Raw genomic sequence first — 14,589 nt, 5'->3', positions numbered from 1 at the left:
ACTATAGAGGCGTATCACTAGGCATTTTCTAATCTCCTTTGCTTTTCCCCTCAAATGGACAAGACAACTCTATACATCAATTCAGGAAGAGAAATCCTCCATTAGATAGATTAGTCAAGAATGCTAAGCCGATGTTTATTTTTGAAGCTGTCAAGATGGCAAAAGATTTTGCTAAGGTCTTTCCATGTGAAGGTCTTAAAAAGCCAACATCGCCATACCCATCAAAGGGGTTTAATAATTTTGACCATTGGTTGCTTCCATGGGATTGAGTGAATGCCTAAGATTGATCTCATTTTGATTTCTCCAATTCCCATTTGCATTTGAAAGGTTTTGTGAGTTTATTCAAGTTTTTGCTTTTACCCTAGATATCTCCACCAAATCCTTCAAACCCTAAGAGGGGCCAGGAATCAAATGGAAGTCAAGGGCCAAGGTTTAATGGTCCCAGAGGAGGGGGGAATCATCAACCCCAAATGTCTACCTCAAGTGTTTCCTTTCATTCTAAAAAACAAACGAATACTTTATGTCAAGCTTATGTGTGTTTCAAGTGTAAGCAACTGGGCCATATAGCTTTTGATGAATATCCAAATGAGGTTAGTACCAAAATGCCCACCCACCATAACTATCAGAGACTTTGCTACCAAGCACCTGCTCTTTCTATTTAGAGAGTAACCAAGGACGCGCATCTTAGAATTGGGGAAATTCTCAAGGATGGTTTACCACTCAATTGGCTACATCTAAAGTCGTGATGATTGTCAAGTAGGAAGAAGAAGAAGAAAAATGCCAAATTCATATAGCCATAGAGCACCAAGGGTGGAATAGATAATTTTCAGTGATTCAAGCAGTGGCTATTAAGGTAATAAGGAATTTAATCTTCTAATAGATTTTGGAAGGGAGGATCAGGGTGCCCAGTTTTGTCCACTCAGGCACCCTGTAAACAGTAAAAAAATAGGCATTTATTTACCTTTAGTGGCCAATCTCTCCTAGCTAACGATTCTGTTGGAACATCACATGCAAAGTTGGGAATATAGACGCATAATCTTATTAAGAATTCGATAGTCAGAAGTCCTCATTTCCTTAGGTACAAAGTCAATGTTTACACCCTATCCCAAATTTAGACTGATTCCATAAAATGCTAATATCTTTTACATATAAACTCATATGAGATTCCCACTTTGAACCATAATATAGATCGTAACTTGATTTTTTGAGAAAATTTTAAGCTATTTGTCTTTTTTCTTAAAATATTTCAAGGTCTTTAAAGTGTTAAAATATATGCCACTTTTTGCACCCACAATAACTACCACTTAAAATGCTTAATCTTATAGATCAAAAGAGTGGTAGATAGTGAGACATTAGTAGAATGTGGTGGTTAGTCTAAATTGCAAATCCAATGGTTGGATTTTTAATGATGTCTTTTCCAAAATTATTCTAGGCTATCAGAAGGCGTGCAAATACTAATAATATAATTAGTAAAATTACATTTTTTATGTAAATCATCCAAAACCTCTAGGGACTAGTGTACTTGTAATGGAGCATCTTTGAAAAAAAATGCATCACTCTAAGTATGGAAGGATCATTTTTTATCATTTCATCATATTTTTTACTAAATTTAATTAATTAGACTAATTTATATTAATTTAAGTTATATTTGGTTAATTTGAGTGCATGTGTATTTTCTATTATTTGCTTGATCTCATTTGAAATACTTTGCCCCCCAAATTTGCTCTCCAAGCATTGTCCTAGTCCAACATAAACAGGACAAAACTGGACACCCTGATCTTACAACAACCCGAAAGTACTCATTCTTTCATTTTGCTTGGATGCATGCATAAATTAGTCTTAGACCAAAGGCATGGGAAATTGATGCAAGTGGGTTGGCCAGTGGAATACTTCTCACTACTCAGACACAATTCAATTCTTGTTAGTGGGAATTCGGGGTGGGAATTCGACTGAGTGTAGATTCAAGTTTATACCCTTAGGATTATAGGATAGAATTTTGGAGGGAACAGATTGGCTTATGTGGTGTTAACCCTCTTCGAAGACCTTTCAGACGTCGATGTCGACCACCACACCAATTTCCACCTCTTATGGCCGTGGGCATCGGGATTGCCACCTTTCACTCTTATAAGCCCTATTTTGTACATTTGGCATGCGTGATCACCGATTGTCTAAGGCGTGGCACCGGATTAGTTAGTGAGAGTACATGCTTTAGACTAGGTGTTTGCATGAGCCTAGGTGACCTTGAGTACCCGAGAACCTATTTTTTAACTATGACCGGCCATGTATGAACACTATGGATTAGGTATAAAGGCCAATTTGTAACTCTCACACCTCATTATCTTGTACACTCTTATGTGAATACATTGTGTGCTCTTGCTCTCTACTCTTTGACCCTCTTGCCTATTGCTTTCCTAGTGTAGGCTTGAGCTCTTGTGTGATCATTTATGCATGTGTGAGTGTGTATGTGAGAGGTGGGATCGAGTAGTGAGTGCGATCAAGCTACGAGGTGTTTGCAGGTGATGTGGAGGTCGAGCTCGCGTGTGGTTCTTCCCGATGCGATCTATGAGTCTACAATGGGGATCAACCAATGCAAGCATGTTCACGAGGTGAGTGACACACCCCACCAACTCTTTGTGTGCTACCTATGGTAGATTCCCTGATTAGAGCACTTTTGTGCTCTCGAGAGAGCGATACGCAAGTTCCCCATGACACTTGGTTTCAGCTTCCATCGATTAGGTGGTGTGAGGAGCTCTCATAAATGGCACTCCTACCGAGGATCTGCATGTCCGCCTAGCCACATTGCATCTTGAATGCATTGTGTTTGGCCTCTGTTCTTTGATTCAATAAATGAGGCTACTAACAAGTTTGTAACGATTTTCATACTAACCAAAACCTCCCAAAAATCATGCATTTTTGTTAATTTTACATCAATTTCATGTTTTTCATTGCATTGATCATCTCTTGTTACCCTTAAGCTGTCAATTTCATCTTTGTTTTGTCAATTTTGTTCAATATTTTCATTCTTGTTCAAAAAAAAAAGAGAAACAAAAATGCTCATTTGAGCCCTTGATCAAAGGAATTAGGTGAAACAAACTCCGCCATTGCGTCCAAAGCATGCTAAGTAATCTATTTTCATGTGCGTGCGCATGTTTTGGTGTGATTTATGCTTCATCTTGATGAGAGGATCAAAGAGGATTTTACACAAAAAAATAATTTGGTTTTTGGCATTAAAATGAAAGGCAAAACACTCAACTGACCCTTAAATAATAAGCTCCCCCTTTAAACATCACACTCCACATCACAACACCCATGTCCCTACACAATGGCACCCTTCCCTCTGTTTCCTTAATAGTAATATACTACTTAAAGTGACCCATGCCTTGCTACTCCCCCTCACACTTGAGGGGGGAGGACGAGGAGCTCTCATGTGGGCAAGCCCTCAACCACATGGCAATTCCCAAAATAAAGTGGATATATATGTTCTTTTTCTTAAACATTGGACTCACACTTCACATCACAACACCCATGTCCCTATACAATGACACCCTTCTCTCCATTTCCCTAACAGTAATACACTAGTTAATGACCCATGACCAGGAAAAATGTGGACTCAATTTTGGGCCTTGTAAGAAGTGCCAACTCAACTTAGAGAGAGAAAATAAAAAAGGATTAAAACATATCCAAATTTTCAATTCGGCTCATTTTTTTACTATTATAATAATTAGTTTAAATATATTGAAATATACATATTCTTTCAATGAGGTTTCATCATGAGGCAGCATTCTTTGTTGAATGCACATAAAACTTGTCAGAACCAAGATTTCACAGATTTTGAGGTAGTTATACATTTAATAGATTCGAGGAAAGCTTTAATCATCATCTCGATCGTGGGGGTTCTTGACCGTGGGGGTTTTCCTACTGAAACTTAAAAAAAAACATCCTTACTAATCGAGTTAATTCTTGTTTCAATTCTTTAATATGTTTTATGATGACAAAAAATACTAGCTTTGCAAATGAGAACATTAATCCAAATTTGGGGATTTCGATTAATCCACCTTCAACAACACATGGAGACACTCAAATTCTCAGTAAACAGTAGTAGAAATGGTGCATGTAAAAGAACCTATGATACTTACCATCTTCATGTGGACATACAATCTGAGTACTAGCCTTTGAAGAAACAAAATAAGAGACTTTTTTAATGTTATGAGCAAAAAGAGCAAAGGAGGAATAATGGAGAGCATCATTTGGACTTGTGGACCGATGTGTCAATGTATCCCAAGGATCCATTTACAAATGCACCACCTCCATTTTACAACATTACAAACCTACTACATTTCATGGGTGATGGTAGACAACGTTTGCTGGGTTATGCCCAACACTTGGAGACAAAAGTAATGGTTGCAAAACAGCAGGGATTTTCTATAGATAGAGAACACTGAAATAAAAAAACTAAATGGGTTTTATGCAGAGAAGATTATGGTGGCAAACAAAGAAACAATTCAAGATTTGGAGAAAAAGATTGATGCTTTAAGGAGAAAGGACACAGCACTAGGGCCAAGTAAAAGAAGAAGGCAACTTTGCAACATAGAGAAAATGAAAGTTGGAAGTGGAGGGATGAAGAACCGAGTACAGGTTGTAAGGTAATAATAACTCTTGTTTCATATATATTTCTCTTTTTAGATTAGGTTCTTTGTTTGAAACTAGACATAAGTAATCAGATTTGATGTTATTCCAAAACCAATGCAAGTAAAGTCTGCATGCCAACGTGTGAACTCAGAGGTGTTTGAGAAGCTTGGTTCACCAGTACATATTGAAGCAACATTCGTGCTAAAGATAGAGAGGTACTCTTTAACCAGCACAACAATATTTTCTTTAATCTTGAAGCTTTGCAAAGGTACGGAGTTCAGTTCTTTGAGATTATTCAAGAAGAATGTGGAGTTCTAAAATTTGTTTTGAAACTGGATAAGTGTGAGATTTTAAAGAACGAAAAAATGGAGAGGGTTACTGTCACTCTAATGAACAGGGCCTTAGACTCATCAATTACAAAAGATGATGCAAGATATTTCAGTGTTCAATCGGAGAATAACATATTGCCACTTGGATCTTTTGAGGTATCTTCTTTATCATTGAATATGACTCTGTATTACGTTGAAATAATTTAAACTCGAAACTTGTATTAAACATGAGCTTCTTCCTAATGACATAGGTGGATAAATAAGACTTTGAAATTTTGCATTGGGTATTTCATCAAACTACAATTCCATCACTGATTAGTGAGCAAAGAAATGGAAGGGCCCTTCATGTGCCTGGGTGGCTTGGTGACTATAAAGTGGAATGGCCCATGGCAGGTGATTTGAAGACTCTAAAATGCATGTATAACATAAGAAAATGTGCAAATGCAAAGAGTCCATGTCTATATTGCATGTCAAGTGCCAAGACTTTAGATCGTGTACTATGAAACAAAGCTCCTGACAGGCATTTAAAAGATAAAGATCTCAAAGCAGTGCTTGATATTCCTCTATCCAGAGTGCACATATGCACATTGTATGCACTATGTAGAATTGTAGAGAAGCTGGTGTATTTGTACATATGCTTTGCATGGATGTTGAATCCTAAAAAAGAATCTTTAGCAATCAAAGCGATAGAAAAAGTTCTATCAGACATTGTCTTGCATGGGGGGCATGTTAAAATTGAGGAGAATGACAAGCGGTCACAGGGGGGCAGCAAAGTACCAAAAAAACCATCAATAGGTGGTGTGAAAGCTAAAAGATTTTTGTCATATTGCCTCAAATACTGTCGAGATAAAAACAAGCAAAATATGTTTAATTGATGGAAAGATCTATCTACATAATGCAGTCAAGGACGTTGGAAATGAAGGTTCAATCCAAAATCGGAAGGCAGATGTGTGGATTTCACTTGACAAGATCTTTGCATTCATGGAGAAAAAGAGCTGGAGCAATAGTGAGATAAAATTATTTGAAAATATATTAGAGACTTGGAGGAAGGCATTCATTGCAGGATGGAGTGATCAACATGTAACTCATTACATGGTAAGAACTTTAAAAATTGCTGCAATCTCAATACTGTGAGACCAACTAATACATACATCTGATTTTTTTTCATTTTGTCATCGATTGCAACATATACTATATAATGGTCCCCATGGTTTCTATTGAATCAGAATCATCTTCAGGATCATTCATATACACGGGGTCGTCTCCTGTCCCTATGTTAGTCTTTGAAATGGGCTTGGAGCTCGTGGCATTAAGCGATCTCTTTCGTCGTGTTTTCCTTTTCTTTGCCTGAGCGATTGATGCAGTATCCCTCTCTTCAAGAATGTAGTTTTGATTTTGAAGCATTGACCGTGTAACTACATTCGCGGGTACAACGGGTGTGGTTCCTCGTGCTTGGTTGGTGACCTCAACCAAATTCAATGGCGTAATCTTGGGTGCATTAGGATTATGTAGACATTGAGCGATCAAATGATCTATGCCACAACGATTACATGTAAGTACCGGCATTCCCGATGTGCTCCCTTGATTTGGTTGCATTTGAGTAGCGATCTTCTATAGCCTATTAGGGCACTCCGCTACGCGATGCGGTCCACCACAATCGTAGCATTGAAGAGGTGGTCTCCTCGCCAAGGTATTAAGGTTTTGCCCTCTTGTGGCGAGAGCAGCCGCTTGATATACAGGCTTGACTTGCCCGAAATGATCCTCCATGTAGTACTGGGGAATCATTTCAAACGTATCAATCCCGTATGGAGCAGTAGGGTCTATCTCCTCTTCATAATCCCCACACGCACTATGTGACTCACAACCCATCTGGTTTATTGGGGTAATCCTTGGATGTGGAGGTTGTGGTCCTAGCACTGGCGGTGGTAACGGCACAGACTGGACTACATTCGGATTCCTTGGAACTATGTGCTGTGACGGTTGATCGACAGGTTGTGCAGGCATTAGCGCGGGAACTTGAGGTGTGTTTGACCAAGCTAGTGGTGCCTGGTTTGCCAACATTCGCTTAAGTGTTAGGCAATCTTTAGATTGATGGCCATACTTACCACATGCATTGCAATTCCCATTGAATTTGACTCTAAATGTGGGACATTCACTCGTGCTATGTGGTCCTAAGCACACCGAACACCATTGTTGCTCTCTTCTTGGGTACATATGGCTATTCTGAGGAGCTCGATTACCCCTGAAGTATTCTTGGAGAGCCTTAGTAAGGTCGGTCACAGACATTTCAGATATCTTGGGCTCCTTGGCAATTGGTTTTACCGTCTTTGGCTCGTGCCCAGATACTTGCGAACTAACGGATTTTGTTTCTGAAGACACCTTTTTACCTGCAATCATCAAGTTGTCTTCTAACTGGATTGCATTGGCAGTGACTGCTTCCCACGTTGTAAGACCTCTAATGACTAGGCCATTGTAAATGTCCTCGTGGCGCAATCCTCGGATGAATCTATCGAGGAGTTGGTTGTTATTGAAGCGTTCATCGGGAGTGCAGCAAGAATTTAGATGCTTCAATCGACTTATAAAGTCTCTCACTGACTCCCCTTCCTCGCGTTCAGCTTTTTGGAGTTGAGATGCTACCCCCCAAAGCACACCCTCGCGTATGTATTCTTTCAAGAACAATCTCTTGAGAGTGGGGTAGTGAGTGCGCTCTTCAACCCTTAAGGTTCGATACCAATCTCCGGCCTTCCCACTCAAGGTTAAGCCTAAAGCTTTACACTTATGTGTCTCATTGTGCTCTTCCAAGGAATCACACACGTGTTCAAAGACTTCAATGTGCTTCCTAACATCCTCGTTACCACTGAAGTTTTGAGTGAGCTTAGCCACTTGTACTGCCTTGCTTCTAGGTTCTCTCTCAGGCATGCCCCGCATGTTTTCTGCAATGGATCGTCCGATCGTCTGAGCAAATGCTGCGAGATCACCTAAGTGAGCAGGCATAGTTGGTGGAGGCACTTCTGGGATAGCCTGGCTGATAGGAGTTGGCGTTGGTCTGAGTAGGTTGGCAAATGACGTAGGATATGATATGTGGCTAGGCCTAGCTCCTCTTGGATAAGGGTGGTGATAAGGCGGTTGTGGAGCATACGCCATTGGCATACTAAGAGGCGTAGGATCTACCTGAGCATGAGTAGCGATAGGTACATAGGGTCGATAGGCACTGGCACGCACTGTTGTAGGTACTGTTCCACTAGGTAGCAGTGTCATACTAACTACAGCGGTAACAGGTGCACTTTCAGCTATGCTCATCATTGGGGTAGGCATTGCGGATTCCCTAATGGAAAGTTGAGCCAAGGTTGGAAAGCTAAAGTTACTACTCGTGGGCTCAACCTGCATTGAGACTCCAGGCGAAACAACATATGAAGGGTCTATGGGGCTCATCGAGGGAGTCTCCAATTGTGATAGGGTTGGTTGTTTGGCCTTGCCCGTATCCAAAAACCTCATAGGGCCAGTGGAAACTAAGTTCACTCCCCTATTTTGCCTCTCAATTTGGATGATTCTATGAATCACCTCACATATCATGTGTTGTTGCTCCTCTAGATTAGTGGCGCTAGATGTAGATCGTAGGACTTCTAACCAACCTACATGGTATGTGTAACCTGTGTATAGGTCAGTTAGAGTCTCTGTGTGTAGATCATATTCCCAATTTTCATTGAGAAATATCCCATCTAGACTTGGTGTGCCAAACGGCTCTCTTGAAGTGGACGCAATGTCACTTCTTATGGGTTGGCTTCTAGGGACCTCTACTTTAGGAAGAGCATCGGAAGTTGGTAGCTCAGTAGGGCCCTCATTAAACGAAGTGGGTAGAATATCCACATGGACACTCTTTGGGAGGGTAGGGTCTATATAAGATGTGAATGGCGAATCTACTACCCCTCCTTCCTCATTTACTTCGCTTGTAGCATGTTCAGAGCGTGTAGCTCTACTAAAGGTCTCTATTAGACGACTAAACATGCTAGATCCGGGTTGTGGGGCCCACACTGGCATGTTTTGGCTTGTCTCCTCAGGGTTCTTGGTAGGGTGTCCTTCCATGACTTCTGAGTCGGAAGACGAGTCACTATCCACTATTCGTGGATCTTGGGTTGCACTCCCTTGGGTTCCAGCCGAAGGCCAAGATGCCAACGTGGAGGGATGGTGTGAGCCTGCGTAAACTGAAACGCTTTCTAGTGGCTCAGGCTCTAGTACCCGACCAGAACGTAGATGCATGTGACGTGGGTACCCTACGTGCGTTGGTAACTACCCTTGAAACTCACACAAGTGGTTTCTTAGGTGCTTCGCACCCCGTTTTTACTTGTTTTTGTGTTGTTTTTAACCCGTTTTTGACCCCCTTACTTACGGTGGAACTTAGACTAGGGCGTGTGATAGCTCGAAACGAGCGTATCGTTTAAAGGGTCCTAGTGTGCTTTACAGCACCGTGTTCGCCTATCTAGAGCTCCTGTAGTCCTCAAAATAGTCCGTTTCCTTAGGGGGGAAAGGGCAAAAGCCTATTTGCTTGTGGAGGAAAGGGTGAGGGCTTTATCCCACATGCTCACTTTACTCCTTGGGGAGTGGGCTACATATAGGGCACAACTTCCCATAAGCTCTCACTTGAGAGAAAGCTATGGAGGCTCACTCTCCTATATATATATATCAAAAGACCGAGGCCGGGGCCGGGGTCGTGGGTCGTGGGTCAATTGGGGGTTTTTTCTTTTCAAACTTTTTTTTCAGTTGAGAAATCTTTCCTCTTCACATGTTTGGTTTCTTCTTTAGAAATAAAATTTAATTTTTGATTTTTAAATTTTTTTTAAATTTTTGTTTTCTGTTTTTTTTTTTGAGATAAGTTTTCTACGGTTTCCTTAGGGTTCAGCCTTGGCCGCGGCGCAGTTCGCACACACAGCACAGATCTGGGGATTCAGAAATCCCTCTCGCACGCAGAAACCAGATAACAGAACGCACGCCCACACGCGGAGCAAAAATATAACAAAAGAAACAGAAATGCAACACAGAAACACCTTAACAACAAACACACAGTCGCTTTCCTACAGTGTAGATTAAACTTCACGCAGCAGTCGAGCTGCAAACTGGAGCTTGGTGCAGGGCAACTCCCCGGCAGAGCGGCGCCAAAAATGTGCGCTTTTGCCGCACAGGTCGTAGCTGGGGACTTGCCGGGCACCGTATGCGAGCCACGAATGGCTGCAAGCATACAACCAGGGAAGGAAGCTCAAAACAGAATGCAAAAGGTGTGTCACTCACCGCTTAACTGCCGCCTTGAAGGATTCCCGCGTCGAAGCCGTGAAGGAGGAGCCGCCGTCGCCGCTCTACCGCCTCTCCGCCGCCTCGCCGTGCCGCTACACAGTGCGCTCGATCGCTCTCTCACTCTCTCTCTCTCTCTCTCACACACACGCAGGAGAAGGAAAACAAGGAGATAAGGCAAGAGCACTCTTCTATTCACAACACATGAGAATGAGGATTTTAGGGTTACATTTGACTCTTATAGGTGACTTGGCCGTTCACACTTGGGCGCCCATACATGGCCGGCCGACCCTAACCCTTATCCTACTGATATCCAAGGTGCGCCTCTCATTAGCGATCACCCAATCCCTTTATCCTTAACATATGGTGCCGACAAGCCCGGCCCATGACTCAGAATATTTAAATTAATGACATAAAACATAGTGCGTCCGCCATGGGTTAACATAGGCAACGGATGATCTCCACCCGTCTCAGCCTCCAAAGCAGGAGGTAGAGGATGTCGAGAAACCTCGAGCTGCAAACTGACAAATAACCTGTCCATGCCGTGTGCGAGGGACATGTGCACCACTGATAGTGAAGTCATCCTCGTCATCAAGTGAATATACCTACATACATAATATGGTTGTATTATATTGAGCCTTTGATTTATAAAATAACCAATAATAAAACTAAGGGAGAACAGTCACATACCATAGGTTGATGTCGCTCCTCAGGTGGTGGTGCTCGCTCAAAAGTACCATGAGTCATCTCATGTGAAAAGCACTCCCCGATATGTGCCACGACAACGAGCGCACCAGCATATAATAGACTCATCGTAGTAGAAATCATCGTAAACGGGTTCATGTGCAGTATTGGAACTCTGTGCACCCCAACCACCACGAGTAGTAGGAGGTGGCGATGTACCCTCTGATTGGTATGAATCTGATTTTCAAGTACCATAAAACATGAGTCATTTATCACAAATGATCGAATAAAAGAAACAAAACATTGAAATCTAACAAGTTTTATGGTATATTCTAATGCTTATTGTGATATGAAAAATAAACAGACGCTACTGTATGGTGGAGACAAACAAGAGGAGGGCTGATATGTGCATGGAGACATGGCAATACTTCCGCAAGGAGAGATGCCTACGCATCACTTTTCCTCAGCAGAAGGTGTGTGCCTTTGCTAATGTATATTAGAATTAATATGAACTTTGCTAGATTGATTCTAACTATTCTCTAATCTATGTTATTTTGTTTAATCAAATTTACATAGACGGCAGCATGAAAGAGACTGCAAGTTGGTCACACATCTAGAGATGGAACGAGATGGATTTGTGGCCACATTTGTGAGTATAGACCGTTCAAATTTTAACTTTCAAAGGTAATATTAAATCAATAAGTCTTTGGTTCTGTCTTGATGTAGACCAAAGACTATGGTCGTGCACCTATGGCACAGGAGATGGAGTACGCCACATACTACGGCTACCGCGCTTTGCAGGCGACACTTGCTGAGACAGGCCAAATCCACTTGTGGGTATCACTGTTTTGTTTTGTAGTTTATTTTCATGTTAACTGTAATATGTTCTTATTTGATTTCACTAACTAATGCAGGAGCAATATGGCAAGGATGACATGAGAGAGGTGGCTCGACACAGGAGGCCGAGGGGCGACGCCGAGAGGCTAAGAGGAGCGGTGGCGTGATCGCGGGTGGGGCACGGGTGGTGGCGCTAGTGATGGTGGTGTTGCGGGTGGGGGCATGTGTGGTGGGAGTGGTGATGGTGATGGTGATCACACGAGTCCGATACTAGCGACTTGTATAGTGATGGCTCATGTAGTGATCATACTTAGGAATCTGTTTTGTATATGTGAGGATTGATCACCACACTCTAGACACATGTACATATATTTGTTGATGATATATATTGACGTATGTTCGTTGCATCACTGAATTTGTCTATTGTCAAACAATTAATTATTTATCGATAAGTTAATCAGCCTAAGTATCTGCGAGAACGTTATTTATTTATGTTTACATTAAAAAAAAACAAACCCTAAACAAGGAAAGAGGCGAGGCCACGTTGTAACACATCAAAAGAAGCAAAAGATTGGCAAGCAGCATCAATAAAGACAAATCAGAATCTTTATCGCAGTTCCAGTGTGACTGTTTTTCTATGTTAGGCTCTAATATTAACAAGCTTTTGATTTTCATAATTTTTGTAGAGGTCCCAGATTCTACGCTACGTATCAACTCAAGCTAACTTTCAAGCTTAAAGATCCGAACTATGAAGTTTCAAAGCACGTGATTTCAAAGTATCAATCTCAACATAAGCTATTACGATTACAATACCATGTACCATGTACCAATTTATGTACCATGTACCATGTACCATGTACCAACAATTGCAAGTACGAGGTTCCAACATGATACCAAATCAAGTACCACATACTACCAAGTACCAAGTACCAAATCTAACCCTCTCTCCTTGTTGATACCCACGGGCTTCAAGCTCTACCTGCTGTGTCGGCTATCACCTGGCAGCTACAGCTATGGAGTTTAATGGCCCTCCTTATATACAGGAAAGCATGCATGTAGGCCGACTAGCCAGACAGTCGTGTGGAGAGGAAAAATGTGACAGGGAAAAAGTGTGTGCATATGTGGTACAATGGGCAGTGCCCAGGACTATAACTCTAACAGGAAATAGTATTGCTTGAGTCTAGAAGGGCTTCATGAGAACTAGACGCTATGTGAACAAGCAACAGACTCTGGAGCTCATGGTAGGCTACCTTCAAAATTTCCAAGGGGGTCCCTCCCCTCACGAGCTCCTAATAACGAAGAGAGAGAGTGTGCACTGTGCGTGTGTGTATGATATATATATATATATATATATATATATATATATATATAATATGTCCATTTGTGTGTCGGGGAGAGAGAGTGTGAGTGACAGGTATATAGAGTCTAATTTTCATTTAATTTAAAGTTTCAATTTTAAAAATTAACAATAAAAGAGAGCTAAATAGCGCTGTTTCCCATAATTCATGTTCGTTTACGCCCGGTCTGACTAATCTCCGCAAAAACAATGACAGCACCGAGTACAATCACAATTGCAAGGAAGTAAGCGGCAAAGAGAGAGAGCAATACTAGATAGAGCTAGAGAAAGAGAGAGAGAGGCGCTTATAAGAGTATGTATATATATATTCCCATCGGTATAAATCTGTTTTTTTCCGTTGCGCGGGCATCGCATAAGCGACGAATCGCTTATGACGTCGCTTAAGCAACCTTTTCGTTGCTTGTGCGACGGCTTAGAAATTTCTTGACGCTTATGCGACATAAAGAGTCGCTACAATATTCGCTAACAGCGTCGTATAAACGACGCACCGCAGCGATGCCAGTAGCGACTCTAAATAGCATCGCGTAAGTGAAAAAGAGTCGCTACTGGCATTGTTGTGCACCCAATGGCTAGTAGTGAGTGCCAGGTCAATAAAGTAGAATGCCTAAAGGTAGGTAGAGATCCGAAATGGCAAGTGGGAGAGTATCTCAATGGACTGTATAGTTGGATTACCTAGAACGAACAAAGGCCACGATTCGGTTTGGGTGGTCATAGATAGATTGCCTAAAATGTGTCAGTTTATTCTGACAAAAATGACAGTGACGACACCTCAGCTAGCAAGGCTATTCATTGAAAATATCTATCGATTATATGGCTTACCTGTCGATATAGTTAGTGATAGAGATATAAAGTTTAATAGTCATTTCTAGCATGTTGTGTTTACGACTGATCATCCTCAAAGTGATGGTCAAACCGAGAGAGTCAACCAAGTCTTGGAAGAGATGTTATGAGCATATGTAAGCAAAAAGCAAACCCATTGGAAAGAATATTTACCCATATTAGAGTTTGCGTATAATAGTGTCAAACATGCAACCATGGGATTTAGTCAGTTTATGTTGATGTATGGTTTTCAACCACGAGCTCCAGTAGCCATTGGACTCGAGAAAGAAAATATACAAAAGGTTAAAGATTTTCTTCAGGATCTTAGGAGATGATGAAAATCGTGAAAGATAATGTTAAGAGAGCACATGACCGTGCTAAACATTGTGCAGACAAAGATCGTAGACAAATCATCTTTGAGGAAGGTGATAAAGTGTTTTTGAAGGTTCCCGCACACTCCAAATCTTTGAAAACAGAGAAAAGTCCGAAGCTATCTCCAAGGTATTGTGGTCCTTTTACAATTCTTAAAAAAGTAGGTAGTGTTGCTTATAAGTTAGCTTTAGCACAGAAAGCTCTAAAGTTCATCCAATTTTTCACATTAGTAGACTGAAAAAGAAGTTGGGTGATAACGATAATCTTGTCAGTCAAGAG

Source organism: Cibotium barometz, chromosome 4 (genome assembly GCF_041138505.1).
Source record: "Cibotium barometz isolate CiBa-2024 chromosome 4, ASM4113850v1, whole genome shotgun sequence".
Lineage (NCBI taxonomy): Eukaryota > Viridiplantae > Streptophyta > Polypodiopsida > Cyatheales > Cibotiaceae > Cibotium > Cibotium barometz.
Note: the sequence above shows the minus strand (reverse complement) of the source record.